Source organism: Syzygium oleosum, unplaced genomic scaffold (genome assembly GCF_021117445.2).
Source record: "Syzygium oleosum isolate NSW1041296 unplaced genomic scaffold, Sole_v2.1 Sole_v2.14, whole genome shotgun sequence".
NCBI classification, from domain to species: Eukaryota; Viridiplantae; Streptophyta; class Magnoliopsida; order Myrtales; family Myrtaceae; genus Syzygium; species Syzygium oleosum.
Window position 1 is genome coordinate 4,910,295 of NW_026607498.1, and position 7,242 is coordinate 4,917,536.

General features: G+C 38.3%; 1 pseudogene; it reads left to right on the forward strand.

The window, feature by feature from the left end:
- The first annotated feature begins 704 nt into the window (after positions 1-704).
- On the forward strand, positions 705-1,904 carry LOC115689180 (beta-amyrin 6-beta-monooxygenase-like; annotated as a pseudogene).
- The last annotated feature ends 5,338 nt before the right edge of the window (positions 1,905-7,242 follow it).

Sequence of the window (7,242 nt, forward strand, 5' to 3'; positions counted from 1 at the left end):
GGCGGCGGGAGAAGGGGGAGAGGTCGGCGGGGTGAGGGTGAGGGAGAGAGAGAGAGAGAGAGAGAGAGAGAGAGAGAGAGAGAGAGAGAGAGAGGCGTGGGGGCAATAGGGGGAGGAAAAACGTGTGCGGGAGAGAGAGAGAGAGAGAGAGAGAGAGAGAGAGAGAGAGAGAGAGAGAGAGAGAGAGAGAGACGAAATGATGGGGAGGACGTGCGCGGGCAGAGGAGAGAGGAGAGAGAACAAAAAGTTAATTTTTTTGTCTTCGAGCGCGATCCAACGGACACGATTCAAATTCGAAAAAACGATCTAACGGTCTATGAAAAACCCCAAATAATAATATAAGACAAAGGGCCAAAATAAACTAACTCAAAACACACTACGAGGAGGTCTACTAGTCCAAATTCGCACCCGATCAAAAATCCACTTTTCACATATTCCTGGCAATACCGACGCGGCCACAATAATATTGACACCATCCAATTTATTTCGTCCGAAACTCCCGAAAATCGATCGCCAAGTTCGGGGTCTAAATAACGTCCAAATTCGATCAAGTGCGATTCTAGCGAAATCTCCAATTTTAAAAACAATAACCCGGGAGTGATCGGTTCGGGCGAGATTTTATTATAAGCGCATTGACGAATTACACGTTTTATAAATCCCAAAAATGGGCCAAAATTCGGAATGTCACTTAGCAGCTGCCCCGAGAAATTCATAAATGACTGCACGGTCAAGTACTCCCCGCAGGTCCTCCGTACCTCGCTGCTCGAGGAAGACATGGCCGTGTTTTGCAGTGCGCCTCGGGCAACAAGTTCTTGTTCTCTGGCCAGAACAAGTACATCACCACCTGGTGGCCCACCTCCATGAAGATGGGTTGTTGGACACAATATTGTTCTCTGGCCAGAAGCAGGAGCTTCTCAACATTATTATGAAATGGATGTGTCCAACAAGATCATTGGATTGCTCATTGCAAGTCATGACACGACTAGTTCATTTATAACCGTAATAGTGAATTATCTAGCTTCGTTGCCCCCACATCTATGAGAAAGTTTGCAAAGGTAACTTCTAGTTATATTTTTATAAACAAGATGATCTCCTAACTTTGTTCTTCTTAAGCAAAATCAATGTAGTTTGTACTATTTAACTCGTCTGCTTCACGTCAACAGAGCAAATGGAGATCGCAAAATCTAAAGCCCCGGGTGAATTACTAAACTGGGATGATATTCAGAAGATGAAATATTCATGGATTGTGGCTTGTGAGTCAATGAGGCTAACTCCGCCTGCTCAATGGGCATTTAAAGAGGCAATTACTGACTTCACTTTTGCCGGTTACACAATTCCAAAGGGATGGAAGGTAAATGTTTTACTTTTGACCCTTCTTCTCGGCATGGTTATCCAATGAACTAATACATGGAATCCACAAGTAATGATAATACGCATCGATCTTCTTCAACTTTTTTCTCGCAGACATTTTGGACGATGTATACAACTCACAAGAATCCCAAATACTTCCCTGATCCGGAGAAATTTGACCCCTCAAGGTTCAAAGGAAATGGACTTGCACCTTTCACCTACGTTCCCTTCGAAGGTGGACCTCGCATGTGCCCTGGAAAAGAATATTCTCGGCTCGAAATACTCGTTTTCATGCATAATCTTGTGACCAAATTCAAGCTTGAGAAGGTCATCCCAGATGAAAAGATAATGTCCAACCCATCGCCGGTTCCCGCCAATGGTCTTCTGATTCACCTCCAACCACTTAACTAATAGCCTAGTGTACTCAATGATTTTAAAGTCTTCTAGAGTTCCCATATGGATACTCTTGTTGTACACTCAACAGTCTACTGGAGACTGTTTATTTTATTTTCCCTAGTGTAATTCGATAAAAATAAAATTTTCACCTAGTCCCTCCAGAATATATATATCCTCATTTTTTTTTGTGTAATTGTATTTTTTTTATAATTTAAGGGCACGAGTGTAGAAGCCAATTTGCATAATTTATTTCAGACTATAGTCGATAGCAAGTGATTTCCCAGTGCGGAAGAACATTCTCATCTTCATTGATCATGTCTTGATCCAAAACGTTGAAGATGAACCACGTCATAATCCAGGGATGTTTAGTTAGCCACCATTTAAAAATGCAGAATTTTCCTCCGTTTTACCCAAAAAGAAATGCACAAATTTGATACGGGGATTTTGTTTTATCGATGTTCTAGAGGTATTCTCAAAGAAATGAAGTTTTTATTAGTGGTGGATTCAATCTAGACATATTACTTGACTAGCGCTTTGCGCGGGCATATATTATTAGACGCACTTTAAATATGTTTATTCTCATTTTTGTTGTTAATGTCAACAACTTTGAAATAAATATAATACTTAGGGTTGTTATCGATTGTATGTAGAAATTACCTAGTAAATATAATCGTCAATCAGACATACAAAATGCTGCCTCAAAGTCTAAAGTTAAAATCGACTAAAATAGAAATAGACTAGAAAACTTATAATAAAAGAGTTTGAATATTGTTAGCTTCTTCACAAATTCGATTCTATTTCCATTTTTAGAGTATGTGGATTTTTTTATTCAGTATCAAATTCTCCAAATGACATTTTGATTCAATCTCAATGAGAAAATTATAACTTGAGGCAATCCATTCTTATCCCTTGTTTATATTCTATTTCACATGTAAGATTGAAGGCATAAACTACTAAGTCATATATATTTTCTCTAGTTAAATAAATTATACCTTCTAAAAATAAATTTTCACCATTCAAGAACATAGATTTAAGAAAGCTTTTGGTTGAATTAAAACTAGTTGGAAGTGGAAATTTTTTAATTCATCATGGAACGACAAAGTCTTTTCTATATGAGGGATTGTTGAGTCTATTGTCTCCAACGTTGATCTGTAAGGCTGCGAATGACAACCATTCTATTTCAGAAATCAATTTCTGGCTAGAAATGGATTTTTCTATTTTTGTTTCTAGATGAGTTTCTGAGCAAAAAAGCACGTTTGATAAGACACAAAATTTATGTTCTTGAAATAATTTTTTTTTTGATAACGGCACAAAATTTCTCCCTCTCGGGTGGCCGGCAAGTGGACAGTAGGCGGATGGCGGCGGCAGATGGCGGGCGGTGGACGGTGGCAGCGAATGGCGGGCGGCGGCAGTGGACGGTGACGCGGTCAGTGAGGAGGACAACTGCTGGAGGCGGCCGGCGTCGGGCAGTGGGGGGAGGGGGGCAGTGGTGGGAGGAGGGCGGATGGTGCCAGCAAACGGCGGGCGGCGGTCGGTGGTGAGAGGAGGCAGTGGACCGTGATGCGGCTAGTGCGGAGGACGGCGGTTGGAGGCAGCTGGCGTCGGGTAGCGATAAGAGGTGGGTGACGACCGGCGGCGAGAGTCGGGTGGCTGGTGGAGTGAGACAGTGGTCGGCGAAAGGCGGGCGGCTGTACACAGTGGACGGCGGAGGGAGGAGGGCGGCTGGTGGCGGGAGACGGTGGCCGGCGGAAGGCGGCGGGAGACGGCGAACGGCAGGAGGCAGCGGCCAGCAAGTGGGTGGCAATGGGCGGTGGGTGGGTGACCGGCTAGTAGCGAGGGCGACCGATGAGAGGAATTTTTATTTCTCATTTTTGTTTTAAAAGTAGAAAAGTAGAAAATTTTTACTTCTCATTTCTGTTTCAAACCTATTTATGAAATCAAAATTTGTTCCAGAAATTGAAAAATGAAATTACGTTACCAAACGGATTTCTGTTCCAAACTTGTTTATGGAATAGAAAAATAGAAACAGAATGGTTATCATTCGCAGCCTAAGTGTTGATATTTTGTTTTGGTCGAAATTCGTAAGTGTTGATCAAACGATACGAAATGATTGAAATTAATTGGAGTTAAACCTGGTCTGTGATCTAGTGCTCCATAAAATTTTCTACTGCTTTCAAATACAATTTCAAAGAAATCTTTTTTTTTGTTAATTGTGACTTATATTTCAACGAGTCCCGCTCGATTGTCGGCCCGATCCGATCGTTCTTTCCTTGTTGCTTTCAATCCGAATTGATTAATAATGAGAATATTATACTTGAGTTTTTCTTTGCCTTTACAAAGTGGGAAAAGTCGGGTAGATCTGCACATATCCAACTTTGCATAGGCCCGCCGGTAAAATATCGACACATGATAAATGTGACTAACATAAGAAGATATCTCTATCACCCATCTCTCTCTCATGCCCCATAAATGTGACTATCCTTGGTGTTCCCGTCTAATAAGGTTCTCTAAGTCATTCGCGTTTAATTTATACCATAAAAATAATTATGTATTAACAAAAATTATTAATATAATGTGATTCCCTAATTTAGGATTGGCGTAGTAGCTTGGGGCATTAAGGGATTTTCAAGTTAAGAACTGAAAATCCATGCTCAAATGCTACTAACTATGTTCAAACTGATCTTGGACAATGTCATTTGATCAGATCATTGGTATAGATTTAATTGGTTTGTGGTGCATGCAAGGTGTTTCATGGCCCCTAGATAGTTGAGACTCTACGCTCATGGCCCTCAATTACGAAAGGATTGTTTGAACTTCAATACGTTGTATGGCCAAGACTTTATCTGTCTGACTTAATTAATCAATTGAATTTATGGCCGAGGCTTTATCTGTATGAAATTCAACTGCTATTACCTATTTATTGAATAAATAATTTTCAAAGAAACGTCGATTTTTTCCTATATTTTCTATGCCTATTTTGATGTAGATTTTCCTTGAAGTTGTAATTTGAACCTAAAGGTTGTCCCAATGCATTATTAATTCTCAATTTGCTTTCATTAAACAACATAACTAATTTCAGCTTTAGTGACATTCATTCTCACTCTTGCTCTTGCTCTAGTATTAGCTATAACAAGAATTGGATTTGGTTGGTGATATCAAGGGAAAATCATTCAAAAAGTCCTAAATCTATTATACGACGGTCAATTCAGTCCTAAACTTTTTAATTGTACCAATTTAGCCCTAAATCTTTTGACAATTTGCCAATGCAATTTTTTCGGCCAATTTTGATCAGAAACCGCTGACGTGGACATTGGCCATCTTATGTGGCATGACCGGTGTTGAGGTGGACACTTTTTATATATTTTTTAAAAATTATGAATTTTTAAAAATTGTTTTATTTTATTAATAATTGTTATTTTCTTTCTTTAATTTTTTTATAAAAAATTAAGAATTTTTCAAAAAAAAATACAAAAATTTGTTCACGTCAGTGCCGATTGTGCCATTGGGATGTCCGGCATCTATGTTAGCGATTTCCAGCCAAAATTGGTAGGAAGGACCATTGACAAATCATCAAAAGATTTATAACTTAATTAGGACAATTGAAAGGATTGTGACCTTTGTGCATAAGGTAGTTGAGAGTGGAATTTGCATTCACATGGAATAAACTTAAGTCTCTTTAATATGAGGTATATGGTTGGTTCTATACTTAGTCTCCAACGATGATCCGTAATCGTTGATTAAACACGATATTAAATGATTGAAGTTAATCGAACGAAGACCGGGGCTTGAGTATCTAGAAATCACTTAGGTTATCATAGTCCGCCGTAAATTCTTGTACCCCTATCAAATATTATCTTATATTTCAACCCCGCTCTGAAAATGCCTCTAGAATTGTAAAACTCCAATATTCTGAACTCTTTACTACTACTAGCATTATTTTTTGACCATTGTATATTTGAAGTCCAATGAAAATGCCTCTAAAATTCTAAAAAAATAACGTATCTCTCCAATCTGTTTACTACTACTAGCATTAATTTTTGGCATGGGAGAGTCTGTGCTAAGTCTTTGGCTTAGTAGTCAATTAGCTTTTCCTTTGGTTCAACTTTGAGAAGATCGCGACAACAATACTGAAGTTATAGACAATTCTAGATTTGTGTGGAATTGTTATTGCCTATCAAATGTTCAGTCTTTTTCTTTTGATCTTCACGGAGGACACAGGTGAAGTGTTAAATGATACTTTTGCTTGCTACTGATTTAATAATTAAGATTCAGTAGCGGTAATGGGCCAATTCAAAAAATAGTGACATTCGTGCGTAATGTAGTCGAAAGTGAAAGATTTAATTCGTTTGGAATGAACTCGGTCTATTTAATGTGTGAGGGATATGGTTAGTTCTACAGTTAGTCTCCAATGTCGGTCCGAAAGTGCTGATTCAACACGATATAGAATGACTGAAGTTGATCGAAAGAAGACTAGGCCTGAGTATCTAGAATCGCTTAGTGCATCATAGTTTGCCATGAATTCTCTTACCAATATCAAATTTTGTCACTTATGTTTCAGCCCCACTTTGATAAATCGTTTTGAGGATTGATATTAGGTCCATCATTACTGTAGAAAAATTCATACACATTCACTAATGGACGACTGATATATATTGGTTGGAGTTAAACCTATCCCAGTTGAGGATGATAATTATATATAACTTTTCTTCTCCTATATGTTAAAAATTGGATAGACCTGAATATACTCAACTTTAATAGGCCCTCCATTAAAATATTGATAAATAATGAGTGTGTCATACATAAGAAAATATCTTTACTCACCCTCTCATATCTCTCTCTCTCACACACATGTGAGATTTTGCAGGAAAACCAGCAATTATTATAAAAGCATAAATTAATAGAGGAAGGTGTGGTTTAATATTTAAATATTTTATCACTCCCCCTCACGCTTAGTTTAGTCTTTTTGCATAGTACTAAGGGTGGAAATATTTCATTGAGATGACCAAAAGGGGCTTGGAAAAATTTGAATTTAGCACTAGAAATGAAGGTAACCTCTTCAACTTACAACCAGATATTGGGATAGATAGCGTTGTGGTTGGAAATTGTGATTCACTTAAAATTTCCCATACTAGTGATGCTTAGATCAATTTGGGCTAAGGGAGTGTTGACTTAAAAAGTGCTCTACTTGTTCCTCAGATACAAAAGAATTTATTATCAGTGACCCAATTTACAACTAAATATCCTCTAAATTTTGAGTTTTCTGCCAGTGGTTTTGTCATAAAGTACAGGAAACAGGGAAGGTTCGAACAGTTGGAAATTGTGAAGGTGATCTATATACCTTGAAGGCGCCAAAAGAACTGCTATTTTCAAACCAATTCTGGAAAGCCGATGAAAGTACTTGGCATCAAAGATTGGGACATCCACAACCGACTACAATTTGTCATCTTCAAAATAAAATTGATATGATTATTACTACTTGGAATAAACCTACTACCA